The 26,551-nt window shown below is 45.8% G+C and overlaps 1 pseudogene; it reads right to left on the bottom strand.

Annotated features, from left to right (window-relative positions):
- Nucleotides 1-892: 892 nt before the first annotated feature.
- LOC124652250 lies at nucleotides 893-22,773 on the bottom strand (annotated as a pseudogene).
- Between the last annotated feature and the right edge of the window lie 3,778 nt (nucleotides 22,774-26,551).

Below are 26,551 nucleotides of genomic sequence, written 5' to 3' on the forward strand. Positions count from 1 at the left end.
TAATACAAGCAAATTCTGTGGCGCACTGAAAACCAATTCTGTGGCGCATGGGCCGGTGCACCACAGAAACCTTATTTTTGTGGCGAAGTTTCTGTGGCGCACCTCCCATGCGCCACAGAATCCATTTATGGTGCGCCACTGATGAGGCTTTTCGTACTAGTGTCTTCTTGATCATATTGTATCATCCTCCTCTCTTGACCCTTGAAAACTTCCTCCACACCAAACTCAAAACAAACTCATTAGAGGGTTAGTGCATAATCAAAAATTCACATATTCGGAGGTGACATAATGATTCTTAACACTTCTGGACATTGCACAAAGCTACTGAAGGTTAATGGAACAAAGAAATCCATTCAACATAGCAAAAGAGCCAATGTGAAATAAAAGGCAGAATCTGTCAAAACAGAACAGTCCGCAAAGACGAATTTTTCAGGGGCACTTAACTTGCTTAGATGAAAAAGCTCAAATTGAATGAAAGTTGCGTACGTATCTGAGGATCACACACGAAAATTGGCAGATTTTTCTGAGTTACCTACAGAGAGGTCTACTCAAATTTGTGACAGCAAGAAATCTGTTTCTGCGCAGTAATCCAAACCTAGTATCAACCTTACTATCAAAGACTTTACTTGGCACAACAATGCAATAAAATAAAGATAAGGAGAGGTTGCTACAGTAGTAACAACTTCCAAGACACAACAAAATAGTAGCAAAATAAAACTTGGGTTATCTTCCAAGAAGTGCTTTCTTTATAGCCATTAAGATGGGCTCAGTAATTTTAATGATGCACTCGCAAGAAATAAGAGTTGAAGCAAAAGAGAGCATCAAGAAGCAAGTATGAAACAAATTTAAGCCTGAACCACTTCCTATAAAAAGGAATCTTGCAAATAAGTAGCTAGCGCCCGTCTGCGTGCAGTGGCGCGTGCCGCGGCGCCCTCAACCGCGGCCGCCCACCAGTTGTTCGACGAAATGGCGGCCCCTCTCCGACAACGGCGAAGACGTCGGCGACGCGGGACTGGAGCGCGAGCGGGCGGCGGTTCTGCGCCCAGAGGACGTGCGCGACGCGGTGCGCCTGGATGGCGAGGAAGCCCTTGAAGTTGAGGAGGCAGTGGGAGAAGCCGACGCAGGCCGGGTCGCGGGCGCGCGCGGCGAGGAGGTCGGCGACGACGGCGGCGCGGAGGGAGGGGTGCGCGGTGAGGGAGGCGAGGAGCAGAGCTTGTTGGCGAGGTGGAAGGAGAGGGAGCGGGGCAGGGAAGGGTGGGACATCACCGTCGCGTAGAGGAAGGAGGTGATACGTCCATTTTGCATCACTATTTTATATCATAATTTACTGTTATTCATTGATATATTTCATATTTAGAGATGATACTTATGTTATTTCATCTATTTTGCATGTTTCATGATGATTGGAGAATCGCGCGCCGGAGTCAGGATTCTGTTGGAAAAAGCACCATCAGAATGCAATATTTCGGAAGATCAGCAATTGACGGAAATTATACTGAAAATCCTATTTTTCCAGAAGACGGAGGTAGCCAAAAGGAGGAGCCGAGGAGGGCCGCCATGGGCCCCCCTCATAGGCCGGCGCGGGCCCTGCCCTGGCCGCGCCGCCATGTGGGGAGGGGGCCCACACCCCCCTCTGGCCTCCTCTCCTTCGCGTACTTCTTCGTCCCGAAAACCTAAGCTCCAGAGGATAGTCGCGAAGAGTCACAGCCGCCTCTGCGGGGCGGAAAACACCAGAGAGAAAAGAGCTCTCCGGCAGGCTGAAATCCGCCGGGGAAATTCCCTCTCGGAGGGGGGAAATCGACGCCATCGTCACCGTCTGTTGCGGTCAGAAACCCACCGGCGAGCAGCGACGGGCAACACCGTAGAGCCGGGAGGCTCCCAGGACTGCGGCTGGCCCTGGTCCCTCCGAGCGACGGCCCGCAAAGACTCGGCACGCACGTCCGATGCCGATGCAAGGGCGTGCCACCTGACCTATACCCGGTCGGGAAGGTGTTGGATGTGCCTCGCTTAGTTTCCTGCATGGCATACACGTAAACATTAAATACGAGCCTCGATCGGCTCTCGGGTTGTCCCGTGAATCGGCTCAAGGAGCCGATCCACCCATGATACGTACGAGGTGTACGATCGGATGGTGGTCCTGCTTGATCAAAATAAAGCTAAAACGACCTACTACGATTTAGGGTTTTCACCGCATAATCGGAACATCCTACTCGTGATTGAGCCCGGCGGCCACACACGGTGATCGTAAACCGACCCTAGACAAGGCCTAAAAACCAACACGAAGTTGATCCTCGGAACATCCTGTCTAGGGCTAGCAAACTACACCCTACGCGCCACTTGGATGCTTCAACCCGTTTGTAAGGCCTAACTATGCAGATATTAAACTAATCCTTGAAGAACAAGGAGCAATCATAACGGATCGGATCTACTAAATAATGATCAGCGGGGTGCCGCCCTTACACCTAAGATAGGTGTAAGGACGGCTAGACGTCTAAGGGTTGCACGACGACGACATATGATACGATGAACAATGCTAACCCTAACACATCTATGATAACTACGTTGCTCGCCATCAAAAAGGCTTCGAGCACGAGCAACGCATGAACAACGAATAAACGTGTGCTGCCTAGATCGCAAGATGCGATCTAGGCAGCATGATGCTTACCCGGAAGAAACCCTCGAGACAAGGGAGTTGGCGATGCGCCTAGATTGGTTTGTGGTGAACGTGATTGTTGTTTATTTCATAAACCCTAGATACATATTTATAGTCCGTAGACTTTCTAACGTGGGAATAATCCCAACCGGGCACGATCCCAAACTCCATCTAACCGACACGTATCCTACTATGTTACGGATACACGGGCAAACTAGCCCAAACTTTGTATACAAGGCCGATTCATGTATTCCTTCCATGTATATTCTTCAAGCCCATCTTCAATCGCGGCCCACCTCTGATCCGGTCAAATTCTGGTGATAACACATGCCCCCCTGGTTTTGGAAATGACAATTCCAAAATCATTATGCTTTTCCTTCGTCGGGTCATGTCGTGGCAGAGCAGAACCGCTGCAGAGTCTTTCATCATGTCGCCTCGCCTCCTCAGCTTCTCTGCGTGAATTGACAGATTCGGCATCATGTCCTCGAGAACCGTCATGGCATTAAAAATCTCCACTATACCCCCTTTATTTAACTGTGCCGAACGGTTCGCCACTTCATCCCCTTGCTCTGTTCTGTCCATCAGCACCCAACCCTCTTTCCTTGTAGCAATGTCTTCCTCTTCCTCTATCTCCTCAGGCCTCTCCTTCCAATCTTCCTCCTCGAGCGAGCAGGAGTGGAACTTTGACCACATACCAGATGGCCCACCCGAAGCACTCGTCGGGTCAGATGGTGACTTACCTCTGACCGATGGGGAGGACGACCTCGAGTTCCTCATCGAAGGGGAGCTGAAGAGCGAGAGTGAAGACGACCTCCACTCCTGGGCGAACCCCACCTCCTCCGACAAGGAGGAGGAAGAAGAAGAAGTAGATGAGGAAGAGGAGGAGGATGATTCCTCCTCCTCCGCCGGGTATCCGCCGGCGAAGCGCTCCCGCGCGTGGGCGGACAGCGAGGACGATGATGATGACGAGGAAGAAGAGGAAGAGGAGGAGGATGATTCCTCCTCCTCCGCTGGGTATCCGCCGGCGAAGCGCTTCCGCGCTTGGGCGGACAGCGAGGATGACGATGATGACGAGGAAGAAGAGGCTCCGGCTGAGGGCTAGGGCAGCAGCGACGAGGAATTCTCCGGAAGTAGCGCCGACGGCAGCTCCGATGCCGACGATGGGGCCAGCGAGGATTAGCAATGTAGGATTAGTAGTTCCTGAGCAATCGGCTCTTCATTGTAAGAAATCTCGTTTATCAATGAAGAATTTCCCCAATTTGATTTTGCCGATTTCCTTTATGCTAATTTAGCCAATGCTCAATGAGCCGATGGCAACGCATCGGTCCCTCATAATCCGCCCTTCATCTCTTCGACTACGGAGTTATCGTAAACTTGGTCAATGCTCAATAAACCGATGTCAACGCATCAATCCCTCACGATCTATCCTTCATCTTTTCGACCGATGACTTTGAGCTCTGGTGGATCACCACCTTTGAAGAAGATTGCGACGCAGGACCAGCCGATGACACTCCAATCGGCTTCTAGAAACAGAGCATCTACCAGGTCAGCTGCCCCCCGAGCCTCAGTCAAGGCGAAAACAGAGATGAGGACACGCAATTCAGACAAATGGACCTGAGCTCAATCATATCTGAGAAAGCTACCACGCAGAGCCAGCCAGAGCCGATCACCTTTCTTCCGTTGAAAGCCGATACTGCAGATGATCACCAGCGGCTTAGAAACCAAAACTCCTCTGACACGGTTGTCTCGTACGCCAAAACTCCTCTGACACAGAGTTGGAAGTCCTCGTGTGTTGAACACGCAACTGGTAGATCCCATGAAATTTGTACTAGAGTCGATGGCTGTGCATCGGCTTTGTTCCTTAGCTCTAAAGTCGATGTCCGTGCATCGGCTGTACATCTTGAGAATTTTTTTTCTTGGCCGATTTTTCTATCGGCCCCCAATATTTCACCGCACATGTATCGCACATGTTCATCCGATTAGGTGCCCCCGAGCCGATTCTGCCGGGTAACCGCCGATATCGGCTGCGTGGTTAGCCAAGGCACTATATGTGAACGTCGGCTCCGTTAGGACCGGTATTGACTTCTTCCAGCTCATCGGCCGACGTAAACCCATTGCCCGTTAGATCGACGTTGAACCCGTGCGGAATGCATGGTGAGGATAATTTTGGCCGATTGCTCGGAATCGGCCTCCATGTTGATTGAATTGCTCAATGAAGGTTTTGCAATGTTCCTCCATAGATCCTTGGGGCCGATCACATGGATCGGCATCGCCACGTTTGTCCATAGATGTTGCTCTTGTTACACGGTCGGGCCGGTGGATAAAACCAGCCTAACCCCGTCCTTCGTCACGTCGATGCGCTCGCAGTCGTCCAAATTGATGCCTGAGAGTGGCTCTTGGCCTGATGTCTCCCAAACGTTCATGCCAGCCGTTGAAATCTTGGCTGAATCATCCGCGTGGACGACTTCTACTTCATCTCCATCCCACTGTATTAGGCATTGGTGCATCGTGGATGGAATGCAACAGTTGGCGTGGATCCAATCTCTCCCTAGTAGGACAGCATAGGTGCTCTTGTCGTCGACAATAAAGAACGTCGTAGGGATGGTTTTCCTTCCTACGGTCGGATCCACGTTCGTAACACCTTGTGCGTCGGATGCTTGGCCGTTGAAATCGCTCGCCGTCACGTTGGTTTTGATCAGATCCGAGCTAGAGCGTCCCAACCGACGTAGCATGGAGTATGGCATAATGTTGATCGCCGCTCCGGTGTCCACCAAAGATCTTGTTGACGAGGCTGCCCATTGATGTAGCCTCGCAAGTACGGGGCCTTCGGATGTCCGTAGCTTCTTTCTCGTGGCTTCTCAAAGATAACCGGCCGTGGGCCGCGAGTCAAGTTGTGCCACGGGTGCTTCGTCTAATCCCGGAGCACTAAACTCCGTTGGAAGGATGAACACCATGTTTGTGCCAGCCGATGTCTCATCATCGGCTTTCTTTGTCTCGGGGCGCCACTCTTTCCTTTGTGGCCGACCTTCTTCGTCCAGTGGTTCGCTGAATTTTAGCGGCCGGATCAGGCCGCGCCTTCCTCAACGTGTGCGGGTATAACCTTTCGGCTTCCTCCAAACCACGTAGTCGCTGAACCCTACGCTTTTGGGAACGGCCGAGCCCATCGGGGCACCACCTTGGCCGATGATACTTATCTTCTTCTTCATCATCGTCCTCTAGTTCCTCGAGATCTTCTACCCGAGAGGACTCGGCGTGCTTGTTCCGAGGCGGGAGAGGCCCTAGACGTTTGAACACGGACACGTTAGCTGCATCCTTCTTCTTTGTCTACATTCCGGGCGTTGCCGATTGTAGGCAATCGGCTCATTCCCGAATCCCAGCGATGTAACCGAAGAAGGGGCAGTCCCGAGTGCATATCCACGTCGTCTTGCTCTCTCGACTTTCCCTTGGCGTGGCGCTCATATCTCTCCTCGTCGCGATCATGCCGACGATGTCTCCTGGCGTCCCTAGCCAGACGATCTCTTTCATCATCGTCGATGTATCGTCGGCGTTGGTCATATTGACTCACATACTTGTTGAGGAGGTGATCAGAGAGAGGTCGCTGATATCTCACGTTCCTCACTTCTCCCTCTGTGATATAGCCCTTGCCATCATGACAGAGCCGATCGCGTGGAACGGCTTCCTCTGTGTCCTTGCTATGAGAGCAGCTGCCCTCGTCTCCGTCCTTACTAGAGTGGTGCCCAGGTCCTACCATGTTGATGTTGAACGAGAATCCTGGCTGGCACCCTCCGTGGTAAGTGCAATCCACCATGTTAACGGCGGGGAAGGGGTGTGTGTCGACCTTCATGGCGTATCGGCCGAAAATTAGCCGCCCTTGTTCTATCGCCATTTGGACCCGCCGACGCCACACCCTGCAGTCGTTGGTGGCATGGGTGAACGTGTTATGCCACTTGCGGTATGGCTTTCCGTTCAGCTCCCGAGCCGTAGGGATCTTGTGGCCTTCGGGTACCTTTAGCCGCTTCTCCTTGAGTAAGAGGTCGAAAATTTGCTCGGCCTTGGTGACATCGAAGTCAAACCCTCTTGGAGGACCTTGTGGCTTAACCCACTTACGGGACACGGGGCTTGCCCCCGAGTCCATTCAGCCATTGCTACCTCTTGATCTCCCGCGAGGCTTCATCTTCATCCGCCTCAACCGGGACCACCGCACGCTTGAATTTATCCCGGTAGACATCCGGGTGGCGCCGTTCATATGCGACAGCCTTCGCACCATGTGCGCCGAGTGAAGGGTAGTCTCGCTTGGGAGGCCACGTCCTTGATCGGTGATGCGAGACCCACCACCGCCAACTCGATCGCTTCTTTTCGGTCACACGAGCCGAATAGCATCGGTTCCTAACGGTCCCGAAGCGCTAGATGTATTCTGAAACTGTTTCTCCGCGCTTCGTCGTACTTGTGCTAGATCGGCAATGCCAGCCTCGGAAGCCTCCGAGTGATACCGCATGTGGAACTGCTCTTCCAACCGCTTCCAAGTCCGGATTGAATCTGGTGGCAGCCGAAGTGTACCACCCGAAAGTCGATCCCGTGAGGGATCCGTGCGAAGAACCTCACACGCAGCTCATCCGACGCCGAGATCGTGCTCGGCTGTGCCAAATATCGGCTCACATGCTCGATGGAGCTGGAACCATCTGATCCATTAAACTTGGAGAAATCAGGGAGCCGATATTTGGGTGGTAGTGGGATCAACTCGTACTCATTGGGGTACGTCTTGGAATAGCCGATTGTCCTCCTTTTCGGCACCATGCCGAACTGGTCTTTTAAGATGGTACTAATCTGATCTGCTGTGCTGGCTGTAGGAATCGAACTCTGAAGATTCGCCGGAGTGGCATACTTAGCCAGCCATGCTTGCTTTTCCAGCTCTGAGCCAACTGCGGGAGCTGGGCTCGGAGGTTTGTCGGAGTGGCATACTTAGCTAGCCACGTCCGCTTCTCAAGATATGTTCCCGAAGTTCCTCCCGCTCGTTCCGAAGTCCCTGCTGTTGCAGCCTGGTTCGTGAGTGCCCAGTTACTGCAGTCTGGCACGTATGTGCACGTGTATCCGTGAGGGATCTCCTTAGGCGCCTCATGCAAGAATTGGTAGTCACTAGGGTCACCATAGATCTTCTAGACGACGTATGCTGGTGAGTTCGGCACTTCTGGTGCTGCCAACGCGAACGGCAGCGGTGGACGGGACTGGAGTGGCATCTCTCCTTGGTGAGTCCCTAGAGCTGGTCCTGACGGAGAGTACTGATGCCTCATGATTTCCCGGATCACGCGAAGAGCGACACGCTCCAAAGTGTTCACCAGGCTCTCAGAATGGCGGTGTAGCGAATGAGCTACCATGAAGTTAATCTCCTGACGCAGAGACCTGGTGCGTTCTTCTGACGGGGCGGACAGGTCCACTCCATCGAGCACGCCTTCGAGTGAGAACCCTTTCCACCTCGATGCCGTGTGAGCGGGTTCCGTGAAAAGAGCCGATGAGATCGGCTTCGAGGATTGCTTTGACCTCGTCATGCTTCTTCTTGAGCTCCTCGGTCGGATCCTCGTACGTGATCGGAGTGCCTTCCGCCATCTCGGATGTAGATGGCGATGCGGTTGATGTCGAAGATTGTCCCACCGGGCGTGCCAGAATGTGTTGCGGTCGAAACCCACCGGCGAGCAGCCGACGGGCAACACCGTAGAGCCGGGAGGCTCCCGGGACCGCGGCTAGCCCCGGTCCTTCCGAGCGACGGCCCGCAAAGACTCGGCACGCACGTCCGATGCTGATGCAAGGGCGTGCCACCCGACCTATACCTGGTCGGGAAGGTGTTGGATGTGCCTCGCTTAGTTTCCTGCATGGCATACACGTAAACATTAAATACGAGCCTCGATCGGCTCTCGGGTTGTCCCGTGAATCGGCTCAAGGAGCCGATCCACCCATGATCCGTACGAGGTGTACGATCAGATGGTGGTCCTGCTTGATCAAAATAAAGCTAAAACTACCTACTACGATTTAGGGTTTTCACCGCATAATCGGAACATCCTACTCGTGATTGAGCCTGGCGGCCACGCACGATGATCGTAAACCGACCCTAGACAAGGCCTAAAAACCAACACGAAGTTGATCCTCGGAACATCCTGTCTAGGGCTAGCAAACTACACCCTACGCGCCACCGGATCCTTCAACCCGTTTGTAAGGCCTAACTATGCAGATATTAAACTAATCCTTGAAGAACAAGGAGCAATCATAACGGATCGGATCTACTAAATAATGATCAAGCGGGGTAGCCGCCCTTACACCTAAGATAGGTGTAAGGACGGCTAGACGTCTAAGGGTTGCACGACGACAAGCATATGATACGATGAACAATGCTAACCCTAACACATCTATGATAACTATGTTGCTCGCCATCAAAAGGCTTCGGCACGAGCAACGCATGAACAACGAATAAACGTGTGCTGCCTAGATCGCAAGATGCGATCTAGGCAGCATGATGCTTACCCGGAAGAAACCCTCGAGACAAGGGAGTTGGCGATGCGCCTAGATTGGTTTGTGGTGAACGTGATTGTTGTTTATTTCATAAACCCTAGATACATATTTATAGTCCGTAGACTTTCTAACGTGGGAATAATCCCAACCGGGCACGAGCCCAAACTCCATCTAACCGACACGTATCCTACTATGTTACAGATACACGGGCAAACTAGCCCAAACTTTGTATACAAGGCCGATTCATCTATTCCTTCCATGTATATTCTTCAAGCCCATCTTCAATCGCGGCCCACCTCTGATCCGGTCAAATTCTGGTGATAACACCGTCATCGAGCTGGACATCATCTCCATCATCATCACCATCATCTTCATCATCATCACCGCCATCTCCACTGATGCACCTCGTCACCGCTGTAACAATTAGGGTTGGATCTTGATTGTTTGATAGGGGAAACTCTCCCGGTATTGATTTCTACTTGTTATTGATGCAATTGAGTGAAACCATTGAACCAAGGTTTATGTTCAGATTGTTATTCATCATCATATCACCTCTGATCATGTTCCATATGATGTCTTGTGAGTAGTTCGTTTAGTTCCTGAGGACATGGGTGAAGTCTAAATGTTAGTAGTGAAGTATGTTGGTTAGTATTCAATGTTATGATATTTAAGTTGTGGTGTTATTCTTCTAGTGGTGTCATGTGAACGTCGACTACATGATACTTCACCATTTATGGGCCTAGGGAATACATCTTGTATTCGTTTGCTAATTGCGGGTTTGCCGGAGTGACAGAAACCTAAACCCCCATTGGTATATCGATGCAGGAGGGATAACAGGATCTCAGAGTTTAAGGCTGTGGTTAGATTTATCTTAATTACTTTCTTGTATTTGCGGATGCTTGCAAGGGGTATAATCACAAGTATGTATTAGTCCTAGGAAGGGTGGTGCATTAGCATAGGTTCACCCACACAACACTTATCAAAACAATGAAGATTAATCAGCCTATATGAAGCGAAAGCACTAGACTAAATTCCCGTGTGTCCTCAAGAACGTTTGGTCATTATATGTAAACAAACCGGCTTGTCCTTTGTGCTAAAAAGGATTGGGCCACTCGCTGCAATTATTTCTCTCGCACTTTACTTACTTGTACTTTATTCATCTGCTATATCAAAACCCCCTGAATACTTGTCTGTGAGCATTTACAGTAAATCCTTCATCGAAACTGCTTGTCAACACCTTTTGCTCCTCATTGGGTTCGACACTCTTATTTATCGAAAATACTATGATACACCCCCTATACTTGTGGGTCATCAAGACTATTTTCTGGCGCTGTTGCCGGGGAGTGAAGCGCTATTGGTAAGTGGAATTGGTAAGGGAAACTTTTACTGTACATGCTGTTTTTATTTCTGCTCGTCGCTATAATTCATTATGGAGAGGTCTTCTCTTAAATTCCTCTTTGGAAAATCTACTACTACCGCAAAGGTAGTGGATGAGGCGCCAGGTGAGAAAGAGGTTCCATACAAAATACCTATGAAAATTATTGAACGTGTTGTGGATAACCGCTATGAAGGGGATGGAACTGTCCATCCCGGTGATCATTTACTCGTTTTTACATGAATTATGCGGGTTATTCAAATGTGCAGGTATTGCTATGGATGAAGTTAGGAAGAAACTATTCTCTATATCGCTGTCCGGTAAAGCAGCAGCATCGGTATAAATTGTCGAAGAATAGGGATTCTCTTGATTGGGAGGACATTGTGCCTTTATTTTATTCTAAATTCTATCCTCCAAGTGAAATTCACAAAGATCGGAACCGCATATATAATTTCTGGCCTCATGATGGAGAGAGTATTGCCCAAGCGTGGGGGAGATTGAAGTCTTTAATGCTCAAATGCCCCATTCATGAGCTTCCCGGTAATATTATTATTGATAATTTCTATGCAAGACTCGTCTTTTCAAGATAAGACTTTGCTGGATACTTCTTGTTCCGGATCATTTACACGCAACAAAGAAGAGTTTAAAAGGGACCTTCTTGATCGGATCCAGGAGAATACTAAAGGATGGGAGAACGACAAAGATAGAGAGTCGGTATAAACTATGATTATAAATGCATTGAAGTTTTTATGGATACCGATAAATTTCGTAATATGAGTGCTACTTATGGTCTTGATTCTCAAGTCGTTGCAAATTTTTATAAAGCTTTTGCCTCTCACTTTGAATTGCCTAGGAAGAATTTTGATAAGTATCATGAACCTTATAAAGATAAAATTGATCCATCTATAAATAAATGTGCTATAATTGAAACTGTTGATCATATTCTTCCTGAAGCTTATATTGAAAAACTCCTTTCCCTACTAAAATGATGGAGTACTCTGTTATAACTAGTGCGGTTAATAAAAGTCAAAGAAACCTATACAACGTGAAGAACAAATAAAGGTTGAACCTGCTATTGCAATAGTTAAAGATCTTGTGACTGAAAATGTAGAAGATGGTCATATTATTTTCTGTGAAGATGCTTCTAATATTGTTTCGCATCCTAATAAGTCTAGGAAAGCTAGTGTTCCTATGCTCTCTGTTAGAATTGGTGATCATTGTTATTATGGTTTGTGTGACATTGGTGCAAGTATTAGCGCCATTCCTTATGAGCTTTATACGGAGATCATGCATGAAATTGGTTCTTGTGAACTTGAAGATATTGATGTGGTTATTCGGCTAGCTAATAGAGAAACTATCTCTCCTATTGGTATTGTTCGAGATGTGGAAGTTCTATGTGGTAAGGTTAAATATCCTGCTGACTTTTTGGTACTTGGTTCTGCTGCAAGTAAGTCTTGTCCTATTATTTTTGGTAGACCTTTTCTATATACTTGTGGAGCTGTTATAGACTGCAGGAGGGAAAAGATTGTGACTAAATTTGCTGGTGAATCTTACGAGTTTAATTTCTCTAAATTTGCCAAAACTCCTTATAAAGCTGATTTGTCTAATAATGATTTTAGAGTTGAACAGTGTGCGTCTATTGCTCTTGCTCCTAATAATCCTTTGCAGCAACATTTGGAGGATAGTGAGAGTGAAGTCTTTAGGGAAGAAAGGAATGAGCTTGATGAAAATTTCCTTCGTCAACCTATTCTTAAACATGACTTGCCGGTTGAAGATTTAGGTACAACACCACCACCAAAGGAAGATCCTGTTTTTGATTTAAAGCCATTTCCTGATAATCTTAAGTATGCTCATATTGATGACAAGAAAATATATCATGTTATTATTAGTTCTAAGCTTTCAGATTTTGAGGAAGAAAGGTTATTGGAAATATTGAAGAAACACCGAGGAGCTATTGGCTACACTCTTGATGACTTGAAGGGGATTTCTCCCTCTATTTGCCAACATGCTATCAATATGGAGGATGATGCAAAGCCTGTTGTTCAACATCAGCGTCGTCTAATTCCTAAGATGAAGGTTGTGGTAAGGAATGAGGTATTAAAACTTCTTGAAGCTGGTATTATATATCCTATTGCTGATAGTAGATGGGTTAGTCCTGTGCATTGCGTTCCTAAGAAAGGAGGAATGACCGTTGTGCCTAATGATAATGATGAGCTCATCCCTCAAAGAGTAGTTGTAGGGTATAGAATGTGCATTGATTATCGAAAAGTTAATAAGGTTACTAAGAAAGATCATTACCCTTTACCCTTTATTGATCAAATGTTAGAAAGGTTGTCTAAAAATACTCATTTTTGCTTTCTTGATGGTTATTCGGGTTTTCACAAATTGCTGTTAAAACTAAAGATCAAGAGAAAACCACTTTCACTTGTCCCTATGGAACTTATGTTTATAGACGTATGCCTTTTGGTTTATGTAATGCTCCTGCTACTTTTCAAAGATGCATGTATGCTATTTTACATGGCTTTTGTGAGAATATTGTAGAGGTATTCATGGATGATTTTTCTGTCTATGGAAATTCTCTTGATAATTGCTTGCGAAACCTTGATAAAGTATTGCAGAGATGTGAAGAAACTAACCTTGTTCTTAATTGGGAGAAATGCCACTTTATGGTTAATGAAGGAATTGTATTGGGACATAAAATTTCCGAGAGAGGTATTGAAGTTGATAGAGCTAAAGTTGAAGCAATTGAGAAGATACCTATCCTAGGGATGTTAAAGGTATTCGTAGTGTTCTTGGTCATGCTGGGTTTTATAGGAGATTTATTAAAGATTTCTCCAAGATTTCAAAGCCTCTTACTAATCTTCTTCAAAAAGATGTACCTTTTGTTTTTGATGATGATTGTAAGGAAGCTTTTGAAACTCTAAAGAAAGCCTTAACAACCGCTCCCGTAGTTGAACCTCCCGATTGGGACTTGCCTTTTGAAATTATGTGTGATGCTAGTGATTTTGTCTGTAGGCGCCTGTTCTTGGACAGCGAGTAGATAAAAAATTGAATGTTATTCATTATGCTAGCAAAACTCTTGATGTCTGCTCAAAGAAATTATGCTACAACTGAAAAAGAATTATTAGTCGTAGTCTTTGCTTGTGACAAGTTTAGATCTTATATCGTCGATTCAAAAGTTACAATTCATACTGATCATGCTGCAATTAGATACCTTATGGCAAAGAAAGATGCTAAGCGAAGGCTTATTAGATGGGTGCTTCTCTTGCAAGAATTTGATTTACATATTATAGATAGGAAAGGTGCTGATAATCCTGTTGCTGATAATTTATCTAGATTGGAAAATACTACTTATGATCCTGTTCCTGTTAATGATAGTTTTCCAAATGAACAATTGGCTGTAATAAAGGTGAGCTCGCGAGATAGTCCTTGGTACGCCGATTATGCTAACTTTATTGTATCCAAGTACTTGCCTCCAACCTTTTCAGCTCAAGCAAAGGAGGAAATTCTTTTATGACTTGAGGCATTATTTTTGGGATGACCCACACTTATATAAAGAAGGAGTGGATGGTATTCTGCGAAGATGTGTTCCCGAATATGAACAACAAGAGATATTGAGTAAGTGTCATGGTAGTGTTTATGGAGGACATCACGCCGGAGATAGGACTGCGCAAAAGGTTTTGCAATCAGGTTTCTATTGGCCAACTCTATTTAAAGATGCAAGAAAGTTTATTTTATCTTGTGATGAATGTCAAAGGGTTGGTAATATCTCCAGACGCAATGAAATGCCTATGAATTATACTCTTGTTATTGAACCATTCGATTGTTGGGGATTTGACTTCATGGGTCCTTTCCCTTCTTTAGACGGTAACACTCATATACTTGTTGCTGTTGATTATGTTACTAAATGGGTAGAAGCCATACCTACAAAAAGTGCTGATGGTGAGACTTCTTTAAGAATGCTTTTAGATATTATTTTTCCTAGATTTGGAGTTCCTAGATATCTTATGACTGATGGAGGTTCTCATTTTATTCATGGAGGTTTTAGACAAACTCTTGCTAAATATGGTATTAATCATAGAATTGCTTCCGCTTATCATCCTCAAACTAGTGGGCAAGTAGAATTATCAAATAGAGTGATTAAATCTATCTTGCAAAAGACTGTTAATAAATCTAGAAAGAATCTGGCTATTATATTGAAGGAAGCACTATGGGCTTATAGAACTGCTTATAAAAATCCTATGGGTATGTCACCGTATAAAATGGTTTATGGGAAAGCTTGTCATTTACCTTTAGAACTAGAGCACAAAGCTTGCTGGGCTGTGAGAGAACTAAATAAAGATCCTAAACTTGCCGGTAAGAAGAGATTGCTACAATTGAGTTCTCTAGATGAATGGAGAAGTGAAGCTTATGAAAATGCTAAACTCTTTAAAGAGAAAGTTAAGAAATGGCATGATAGAAGAATTATCAAAAGAGAGTTTAATGTTGGGGATAAAGTCCTATTGTATCGGTCTCGTCTCAGATTTTTTGCAGGGAAATTACTGTCAAAATGGGAAGGACCATATGTCATTGATGAGGTGTATCGTTCAGGAGCAATTAAAATTAGCTCTCTGCAAGGTAATGCCACACAAGTGGTAAATGGACAAAGACTCAAGCATTATATCTCCGGTGATTCTTATAATGAAGATGTTGATGTTATTCGAGTGGTAACTCCGGAAGCCTTCATCAAAGGTCAAATTGACAGTCCTGCAGAGTTCGACTTTGAATAGGTAACAGTACTGGTAAGAAAAAGTCCGCGTTTAACTTTCCGAACAATGTTTTTGCGACTTTTGGAAAATATGAATAATTACGAGATCGAAACGAAGTGGAGGAGACGCACGAGGGCGTGCCCCCATAGGCCGGCGCGGGCCCCAGCCTGGCTGCGCCGCCCTATGAGGAGACCCCCTCGTTGCCCCTCTCCGACTCTGGTTCGACCTGGTACTTTCCGTTTGTCGTGAAAATTTCTGTTATATAATCCCCCGGACCCCTGGAGGTCCGTATATCATTTTCTCGACGTGTTTTGTTTCGAGCTGTTTCTGCCAGGATCTGTCTTTGATCTATAAGCACCATGGTCTCCAACAACAAAGGCAAGGGGCTTTCGGATGATGATATTCCAGATCCCGAGTGGAAAGAGGTGGATGAGAGTGTCAAGGAAGAAGATGAAGAAGAAGTGGAGGAAGACTCGCGTGCATACCTGCGTGCCACCATCGCAAGCATCGAGGTGGTGGAAAACCCTCTCAGTACCAAGAAGAGTGCAAGAATTCGCACCGGAGGAAAGGTTCCACGTCACTACCTAGCTCCAAAGACATCTCCTCCAGGCACCTACAACCCCTTCCGCAATCTAATTTACAATAGTCAAATTGAAAGGATTCCCAAGGCAGTATTGCCTAGCAATTGGGATATAGATCGTTCTAACACTGCAGGAAGGATAAAGCCTGAAGCTGAAGAGTGGGGAAACAACTCTAAGAGTTGGGACTCGCCGTTGGATATACTTCTTAACTGCGTCGAGCACAATTCGGAGATGATCCGCAACCTCATGTACAGGATTGATGAGCTAAAGGAGCTTGTTGAGAAGCTTATCAAGAATTCATCACCACCGCCGAAGGAGTAATTCATCGTCGGTATTGGCATCCCCTTGGTTTGTTCCAAGCTTGGGGGAGTGCCGCGGTATCACATCATCACTATCTTTTACCTTTTTACTATCAAGTAGTGTCATATCATGAGTAGGGAAGTTATCATATAAGATGTGTTGCGGTATGGAAGTATCTCTCTTTAGCTGGTTATCTATGTATCCCTTGGTGTGAGTTATCGTTATGGAATATTAATGAGAAGTTTTATCATTTACATATTGCACATCTTATTTTAGTTTGCAATCTCGATTATATGATTGATCTTGTTGTTAGTATTGGTATCACTTTGGGAGCATTGAGTAAATCTATTTGGTTTTGGCAAACTTAACATTGGTCAATAGCAACAACACTTTGAGTTTAAGTAGAAAAGAGGAAATACATGTAGATATGTTATTATCTTTCTTGTTAGTTCCGGGCTTAGTATTCTGAAGTTAAAATTGTTTGTGCTTACAAGGAAGATGCATGATTGTTTCTATCACATGTATATTTGTTTGTTTCCCTCAACTCTTATGCTTGCTAATCAACCTTGCTAGCCAAAGACCTGCACTGAGAGGGAATGCTTCTCGTGCATCCAAACCCTTAAACCAAACCTATGCCATCGATCTCCACCATAACTACCTACTATGTGGTATTTCCCTGCCATTCGAAGCAAATACTTCATGTGCTACCTTTAAACAATTCAAAAGTTATTACCTCTTATTTGTGTCAATGTTTTATAGCTCATGAGGAAGTATGTGGTGTTTTATCTTTCAATCTTGTTGAGCAACTTCCACTAATGTACTAGTGGCTTCATCCACTTATCCTATAATTTTGCATAAGAGCTGGCAACGGGGTTCCCATCCCCAATTAATCAACTTTTACTAATAATTCTCTTCACATGTTTTGCCCTGATTCATCAGTAAGCAACTTAATTTTGCAATAGACACTCTTCCATGGTATGTGATTGTTGGAGGGCACCCGAGGATTCGGTTAGCCATGGCTTGTGAAAGCAAAGGTTGGGAGGAGTGTCATCCTTAAATAAACTAAAAAGTACATGTGTAAACAAAAGAGAAGAGGGATGATCTACCTTGCTGGTAGAGATAACATCCTTCATGGGAGCCGCTCTTTGGAAGTCTGTTTGGCAAGGGGGTTAGAGTACCCACTACCATTCGTTGACAACAACAAACACCTCTTAAAACTCTACTTTTATGCTCTCTATATGATTTCAAAACTTAAAAAGCTCTAGCACATGATTTAATCCCTGCTTCCTTCTGCGAAGGGCCTGTCTTTTACTTTATGTTGAGTCAGTAAACCTATTTCCCTCCATCTTAAGCAAGCATTTGAGTTGTTGTGATCCAACCATCTATATTGTGATCTACTTAATCATGCCCTTTATTCTTCCTTGTTTAGTACAAGTTTTATCTGACTGAATATAGCTTTGAAGGTTATCAATGATTATGTGGAAATTATTATGATTGAGTATGCAAGTTTTGTTATAAGCTTTAATATAAGAGCGCTGCTCAATAGATAAGTATAATCGTTAATCGTTCTCTGACCAAGAACGAAGTTTGCCATCACCAATTATGATTTCTTATGCACCTTTATTTGTGATTACCTTCTACTTGTTTCAAGTTGAATTATATGAGGAAGTTGTCTACTAGAATGTCTTGCATGAATTAATATGATGCTTCTTGTCCGTATTTTATTTATCGACTCTTCACTCCATAAACATGTGGTCTTGTTTACTGAGCTCAGTTTCGCTTGGGGACAAGCAAAGTCTAAGCTTGGGGGGAGTTGATACGTCCATTTTGCATCACTATTTTATATCATAATTTACTATTATTCATTGATATATTTAATATTTGGAGATGATACTTATGTTCATCTATTTTGCATGTTTCATGATGATTGGAGAATCGCGCACCGGAGTTAGGATTCTGCTGGAAAAAGCACCGTCAGAATGCAATATTTCGGAAGATCAGCAATTGACGGAAATTATACTGAAAATCCTATTTTTCCAGAAGACGGAGGTAGGCAAAAGGAGGAGCCGAGGAGGGCCGCCATGGGCCCCCTCATAGGCCGGCGCGGGCCCTGCCCTGGCCGCGCCGCCATGTGGGGAGGGGGCCCACAGCCCCCTCTGGCCTCCTCTCCTTCGCGTACTTCTTCGTCCCGAAAACCTAAGCTTGATGACCCACAAGTATAGGGGATCGCAACAGTCTTCGAGGGAAGTAAAACCCAATTTATTGATTCGACACAAGGGGAGACAAAGAATACTTGAAAGCCTTAACAGCGGAGTTGTCAATTCAGCCGCACTGGAAACAGGACTTGCTCGCAAGAGTTTATCAGTAGTAACAGCTTTATAGCAGTAGCAGTAGTGAAATAACAGACATGAATAACAAAGACAGCAGTAGTGATTATAGTAAACAGCAGGATTAAAATACTGTAGGCACAGGGATGGATGAACGGGCGTTGCATGGATGAGAGAACCTAATGTAACAATCAAAGCAGGGCATTTGCAGATAATAATAAAACGGTATCCAAGTACTAATCAATCAATAGGCATGTGTTCCATATTTAGTCGTACGTGCTCGCAATGAGAAACTTGCACAACATCTTTTGTCCTACCAGCCGGTGGCAGCCGGGCCTCTAGGGAATCTACTGGAAATTAAGGTACTCCTTTTAATAGAGCACCGGAGAAAAGCATTAACACTCCGTGAACACATGTGATCCTCATATCACCGCCTTCCCCTTCGGTTGTCCCAATTTCTGTCACTTTGGGGCCTCGGGTTCCGGACAACAATACGTGTATACAACTTGCAGGTAAGATCATAAAGTAATGAATATCATCATGAATTGATAACATGTTCAGATCTGAGATCATGGCACTCGGGCCCTAGTGACAAGCATTAAGCATAACAAGTTGCAACAATATCATAAAAGTACCAATTACGGACACTTGGCACTATGCCCTAACAATCTTATGCTATTACATGACCAATCTCATCCAATCCCTACCATCCCCTTCAGCCTACAGCGGGGGAATTACTCACACATGGATGGGGGAAACATGGCTGGTCTATGGAGAGGCGTCGGTGGTGATGATGGCGATGATCTCCTCCAATTCCCCATCCCGGCGGAGTGCCAGAACGGAGTTTCTGGTCCCGAGACAGAGTTTCGCGACGGTGGCGGCGTACTGGATGGTTTCTGGCGATTTCTTCTTACCCCCCGTGCGTTTTTAGGTCGAAGGCATTAAGTAGTACGAAGGAGGGCGTCGGGGGCCAGCCGAGGCGGCCACACAATAGGGCGGCGCGCCCCCCTCCTGGGCCGCGCCGACCTAGTGTGTGGGGCCCTCGGGCCCCCACCTGGCTTGCTGATACGTCTCCGACGTATCGATAATTTCTTATGTTCCATGCCATATTATTGATGATACCTACATGTTTTATGCACACTTTATGTCATATTCGTGCATTTTCTGGAACTAACCTATTAACAAGATGCCGAAGAGCCGATTCTTTGTTTTCTGCTGTTTTTGGTTTCAGAAATCCTAGTAACGAAATATTCTCGGAATTGGACGAAATCAAAACCCGGGGTCCTATTTTGCCACGAAGCTTCCGGAAGACCGAAGAGGAGTCGAAGTGGGGCCACGAGGGGCCGCCACCATAGGGCGGCGCGGCCCGGGTCTTGGCCGCGCCGACCCGTGGTGTGGGGCCCTCGTGTGGCCCCCACGTTGCCCTTCCGCCTACTTAAAGCCTCCGTCGCGAAACCCCGATGCGAAAAACCACGATACGGAAAACCTTGCGAGACGCCGCCGCCGCCAATCCCATCTCGGGGGATTACGGAGATCTCCTCCGGCACCCTGCCGGAGAGGGGATTCATCTCCCGGAGGACTCTACACCGCCATGGTCGCCTCCGGAGTGATGAGTGAGTAGTTCACCCCTGGACTATGGGTCCATAGCAGTAGCTAGATGGTTGTCTTCTCCTCATTGTGCTTCATTGTTGGATCTTGTGAGCTGCCTAACATGATCAAGATCATCTATCCGTAATGCTATATGTTGTGTTTGTCGGGATCCGATGGATAGAGAATACCATGTTATGTTAATTATCAAGTTATTACATATGTGTTGTTTATGATCTTGCATGCTCTCCGTTATTAGTAGAGGCTCGGCCAAGTTTTTGCTCTTAACTCCAAGAGGGAGTATTTATGCTCGATAGTGGGTTCATGCCCGCATTGACACCGGGACGATGTGACGAAAGTTCTAAGGTTGTGTTGTGCTTGTTGCCACTAGGGATAAAACATTGACGCTATGTCTAAGGATGTAGTTGTCGATTACATTACGCACCATACTTAATGCAATTGTATGCGTTGCTTTGCAACTTAATACTGGAAGGGGTTCGGATGATAACCTGAAGGTGGACTTTTTAGGCATAGATGCAGTTGGATGGCGGTCTATGTACTTTGTCGTAATGCCCAATTAAATCTCACTATACTTATCATGACATTTATGTGCATTGTTATGCCCTCTCTATTTGTCAATTGCCCGACTGTAATTTGTTCACCCAACATGCTTTTATCTTATGGGAGAGACACCTCTAGTGAACTGTGGACCCCGGTCCATTCTTTAATACTGAAATACAAATCTCGCTGCAATACTTGTTTTACTGTTTTCTCTCGCAAACAATCATCTTCCACACAATACGGTTAATCCTTTGTTACAAGCAAGCCGGTGAGATTGACAACCTCACCTGTTTCGTTGGGGCAAAGTATTTTGGTTGTGTTGTGCAGGTTCCACGTTGGCGCCGGAATCTCCGGTGTTGCGCCGCACTACATCCCGCCGCCATCAACCTTCAACGTGCTTCTTGGCTCCTCCTGGTTCGATAAACCTTGGTTTCTTTCTGAGGGAAAACTTGCTGCTGTGCGCATCATACCTTCCTCTTGGGGTTCCCAACGAACGTGTGAAATACACGCCATCACTTGCCCTTCTGGCTCCGTCAATCTTCTGGTAAAATAGGACCTTTGGCATAAATTCCGAGGATTTTCCTGAAAGTTGGATTTCTGCACAAAAACGAGACACCAGAGCAATTCTGCTGAAAACAGCGTTAGTCCGTGTTAGTTGCATCCAAAATACACAAATTAGAGGCAAAACAATAGCAAAAGTGTTCGGGAAAGTAGATACGTTTTGGACGTATCGAAGCTCCAGAGGATACTCGCGAAGAGTCACAGCCGCCTCTGCGGGGCGGAAAACACCAGAGAGAAAAGAGCTCTCCGGCAGGCTGAAATCCGCTGGGGAAATTCCCTCCCGGAGGGGGGAAATCGACGCCATCGTCACCGTCATCAAGCTGGACATCATCTCCAGCATCATCACCATCATCTTCATCATCATCACCGCCATCTCCACCGCTGCACCTCGTCACCGCTGTAACAATTAGGGTTGGATCTTGATTGCTTGATAGGGGAACTCTCCGGTATTGATTTCTACTTGTTATTGATGCTATTGAGTGAAACCATTGAACCAAGGTTTATGTTCAGATTTTTATTCATCATCATATCACCTCTGATCATGTTCCATATGATGTCTCGTGAGTAGTTCGTTTAGTTCCTGAGGACATGGGTGAAGTCTAAATGTTAGTAGTGAAGTATGTTGGTTAGTATTCAATGTTATGATATTTAGGTTGTGGTGTTATTCTTCTAGTGGTGTCATGTGAACGTCGACTACATGATACTTCACCATTTATGGGCCTAGGGGAATACATCTTGTATTCGTTTGCTAATTGCGGGGTTGCCGGAGTGACAGAAAGCTAAACTCCCGTTGGTATATCGATGCAGGAGGGATAGCAGGATCTCAGAGTTTAAGGTTATGGTTAGATTTATCTTAATTACTTTCTTGTATTTGCGGATGCTTGCAACGGGTATAATCACAAGTATGTATTAGTCCTAGAAAGGGCGGTGCATTAGCATAGGTTCACCCACACAACACTTATCAAAACAATGAAGATTAATCAGCTATATGAAGCGAAAACACTAGACTAAATTCCCGTGTGTCCTCAAGAACGTTTGGTCATTATAAGTAAACAAACCGGCTTGTCCTTTGTGCTAAAAAGGATTGGGCCACTCGCTGCAATTATTTCTCTCGCACTTTACTTACTTGTACTTTATTCATCTGCTATATCAAAACCCCCGAATACTTGTCCGTGAGCATTTACAGTGAATCCTTCATCGAAACTGCTTGTCAACACCTTCTGCTCCTCGTTGGGTTCGACACTCTTATTTATCGAAAATACTACGATACACCCCCTATACTTGTGGGTCATCAGGAGGCCAGCGTCGGCTCCGCGTCGGCGTCGCGCCGGGACTCCGCCTTGATCTGGGTCCACACCCAGGACTCGTCGTCCTTCGACTCCGGCGGCGGAAAGGCCGGCACCACCTCCGACGGGAGCGCCGCGGGGGGCGGCGAGTAGGCGCGGTGGTTGTTGGAGTGGAGCGCGCCGCCGCCGTGGACGCCAACCTGGGCGAGCGACATGGGCGCGACATACTCGACGCAGAGGCCACCGCCGACGGCCTTGTTCTGCCTGCTCGACGCAGAGGCCACGCAGAGCACCATTTTTTCTAAATTCTGAACAACTTGATTTGTTGTGTTTGATTTCAGTGCCTTTCTAAATGTTTGATTGCAATATTGTCACTTCTTGCCTTAGTGCATAAGAGATCGGATTGGAAAGAACAAACTAGGTATTGTGAGCTCAACTAGTATATGTAGCTCAACTCTGAACTTGGGTGCCATTTGTGTGTCCGTAGTTACATGTGAACTAGCAAAGACTTCGGGATTAGCTGGCCAGTATTGTGTCCGTTGTTATCCATAATGTTCATATATTTCCAAAACGCATCCGTTCTACATTATTTGAGCACTGAATTTCGAAGTTGATTTTGTCTCTGCAAATGAACTGCAAGATTGGTAGGAGGTATGGTCGTGCCGAGTTCTTTTATCATGAATATTAAACTAAATATATAAATGTAGGGAAACAGAGCAAAGTGTTCTAATTGTTGGCATGGATTGGACTTGATAGTTCTTGAACTACATAAAGATATGAACATCACAAGGTGAAATCTGGATAGATAGAAAGTACCACAACTAAGTTTTTTTAAGGGCATGCTTGTGTTTTTGTTTGGCATATTCATTTCAAAAGGAGGGCATATGTGTTTGCATTTCACATGATTATGCTATTATAATTGCTTTCTTAATTTTGCAGTGACATTGAGGTATGGCGGACGGCACCTTCGTCCGAGATGAGGAGGGGGAAGAAGCGGTGTAGAAATTGATCTATGAGAGTGCCCGTGGTACGGAACCCGATGGAGATGATAACGAGTTCGAAGACTTTCTGAATGATTTCGGCGAGGGACTTGAGTTTGAACAAGTTAGAAGAGACAACGAAGTGCCGATAACAAACTCCGGCGAGGTGTATATCTCAGTGAAGAAGCAGTGTTGGTTCCTCGCATCTTGACGGATGTGGAGGAAGCTACCCCGTGGATTATGTCACGGAGAAGATAGATTGCGCGCTACACATGTTATTCAGGACCGCGTCCGTTAAGGTGGCGGTCGGCTATGTGTACCCAAGTGAAGATGGAGCAATGCACCATCATATGCCCATTCCACCTGGTTGTGTTCGTGTCGGGGTGGATGAAGTTGTTCCGGGTTTTGAAACAGTGGAGCTTGATATTCCTAGAGGTGAAGATGAGAGGACACTGGCTGATATCAAGCACGGTTTCGCCCTATGGCCGAAGAAGTACGTCGTCCTTTTGCAAAGCCACCGACTCCTCCACATGAGCAGCAAATGCCATCGGCTCCTCCTGGTAGCAGTCCTCGTGAGCAGCCAACTCCACACCTACCTGAGAGGGACCCCAGCGTGAGTCCACCATCTCGAGATCCTCCGTGTAAGACAGCGCCCGTTAAGCGGAACGGTACGCCGCCTCGGAAGAGATCTAGAAAGGAGAAACCACAGCCGCCCATTGAGAAGTTACCTTGGGAAAAAAGTGCAGAGGAAAACAGGGAAGCCGTTCAGTCCGAGCTGAAAGCCTTTTTTGCACCGAAAGTGCCAGAGATACCTTTTGAGAAGAAACTAGATCCGGTGAAAGTTGTGCGTACCGTTGAGAATCTATATGACCCTTTACCATCGCCGCCATCTGACTATAGACGTTCTATTGAAAGGTCGTATGACAACATGATCGAGGCGACAAAACCCGTTCAATCGGGTGTCAAGGAGATAAAAGGGATACACCAAGTCTACCAGCTCGGACAACAACCCGTTCAATCATCCCCCAATCTCGTGGTGTATGACGAGAAGGCCGTTCAAAGTTCTCGACAATACACCGATTACCCCTTAGCTCAAGTACAATATAAATATGTTCAAGGGAAAGATTTGGTCGAGAATCTCAGGAAGCTACCAACAAGAATGCGTAACTTGCATACGTGGTACCAACTTGCCACAAAGGGAGGGATCGAGACTATTATGGTGCAAGTTAAGGAAGAGCACTACTTCCAAGAATACTCTGTGAGCGTTGACTTCTGCGAGCTTTTCTAGTTATACAATCTTCGGGCCCTCGACAAATCTATCATCAGTTGCTATTGTCTGTAAGTGATTTATTTATATAATTTGAGAAGTCTTTAGCTCAGCTCCTTCATTATCTGCAAATTATAATTTTTTGTGCGCTATGTCATGCAGATCGAAGATGCTCGAATGCAAAAGGGATGAAATCACGGACATTGGATTCATTGACCCGGACACAATGCATGTCAGGACCATAGAAGAACCCCTCTATAACAGGGATACACCGGAGACTTTGGTAACGTTTTTGAAGAGACAACGTGACAAAAAGATAATACTTTGGCCTTACAACTTCCAGTGAGTGTTACTCTCTTATAACACATTCTATTTTGCTCACCATATGTTAAAATATTAACTGATGACTTATATATATATGACACTACATATTTAAACTTGCGCAGGTTTCACTTTATTCTTATCGTCATTAAAATGTACGAAGGAGAAGTTGAAGTCTTTGACTCACTAACCAAAGAGCCTATACTATACAAGTCTTGTTTTCTTATGCTCAAAAGGTAATTCAAATTCTTATCGGATTTTTTGTGAATTTCCTGATATCAACTGATTGATAACTCTTGTGTGCATTTTCTTTTGTCGGGCAGCGTATGGGAAACTTTCATCAAGGAAGATCAGTCCTTTCAATGGGCACCGAAGCTGATATGGCGTGCGAACAAAGTAAGTAGTAGTTACCTAGGTCCACACACCTTTATCATACTTGATTATTGTTTGACTGAATTATATTCTTGTACAGAAATTCGCGAAACAAGCACAGGGGGCTGATCTATGTGGATACTACGTTTGCGAGTACATCCACAGAATTGTCAGCGAGAGAGTGAATAATGAAAGAAATAGAGAGGTACGAAAACAATATTCACAAATTTATTTTGTTACCATAAGTTGTGCTGAGTTTCATGTATTCATTCGTATCTTATTCTTTTACAGTTGAGAAGAAAGCGGGAGAAGATCTCAATCGAGGAGCGCTTCAAAGCAATTGGCGAGGAATTGGCGGGATTTTTTTCCTTCGGAAAGTCATACCACCATCCGGAGAGTTCCACTATGCATAAAGATCTTCTCCCGCTCCTCGATTGCTTTATGTATATATAGCTCGACTCGGAGTGTACCACTATGGTACATGTAATAGATAGTATGCCTCGGAGAGTACCACTACGCATGAAGATCGATCTTCATGCATGTACTACTTTATTCTGGTGCATCGACTTGATATGCATCGAAGAGTACTACTTATGCAATTACATGTGTGTTATATTATATGCATCAACTTGATATGCATCACCTTGATCTTCATGTACTACGTAAACCCAAACGCGTTTATGGTGCATCGACGTGATACGAAACGCTCCGATACCCCTAAACCCCTCCAAAGACCCTAAACCCTGAATTCTCTGCCGCGGCAGAGATTTCTGCATTTTCTCTGCCGCGGCAGACAACCTTTGGTACCGGTTTGTAATACAAACCGGTACCAAAGCTCCCTCGCTGTGCGCTCTCCTAGGCGCCCACGTGGAGGCGCCATTTATACCGGTTCGTAAGGAACCGATACGAAAGGGGAGGCCTTTTGTACCGGATCTTTTGTACCGATTGAGAAACCAGTGCAAATGTGCGTACCTGGCGGCGGTGGTGTCCATCTAGTTCGCGAGGCAATGGCACGGGGAGTTCAGCTCCAAGCGCAGAAACTTGTCCGAGCGAGCAAGGTGCAGTGCAGCGAGGGCGCGCATACAACTTGGTTAACTAATGCAGATCTATCGGTGTCAATACCCTTATACCCAG

Source organism: Lolium rigidum, chromosome 1, assembly GCF_022539505.1.
Source record: "Lolium rigidum isolate FL_2022 chromosome 1, APGP_CSIRO_Lrig_0.1, whole genome shotgun sequence".
In the NCBI taxonomy this organism is placed as follows: Eukaryota; Viridiplantae; Streptophyta; class Magnoliopsida; order Poales; family Poaceae; genus Lolium; species Lolium rigidum.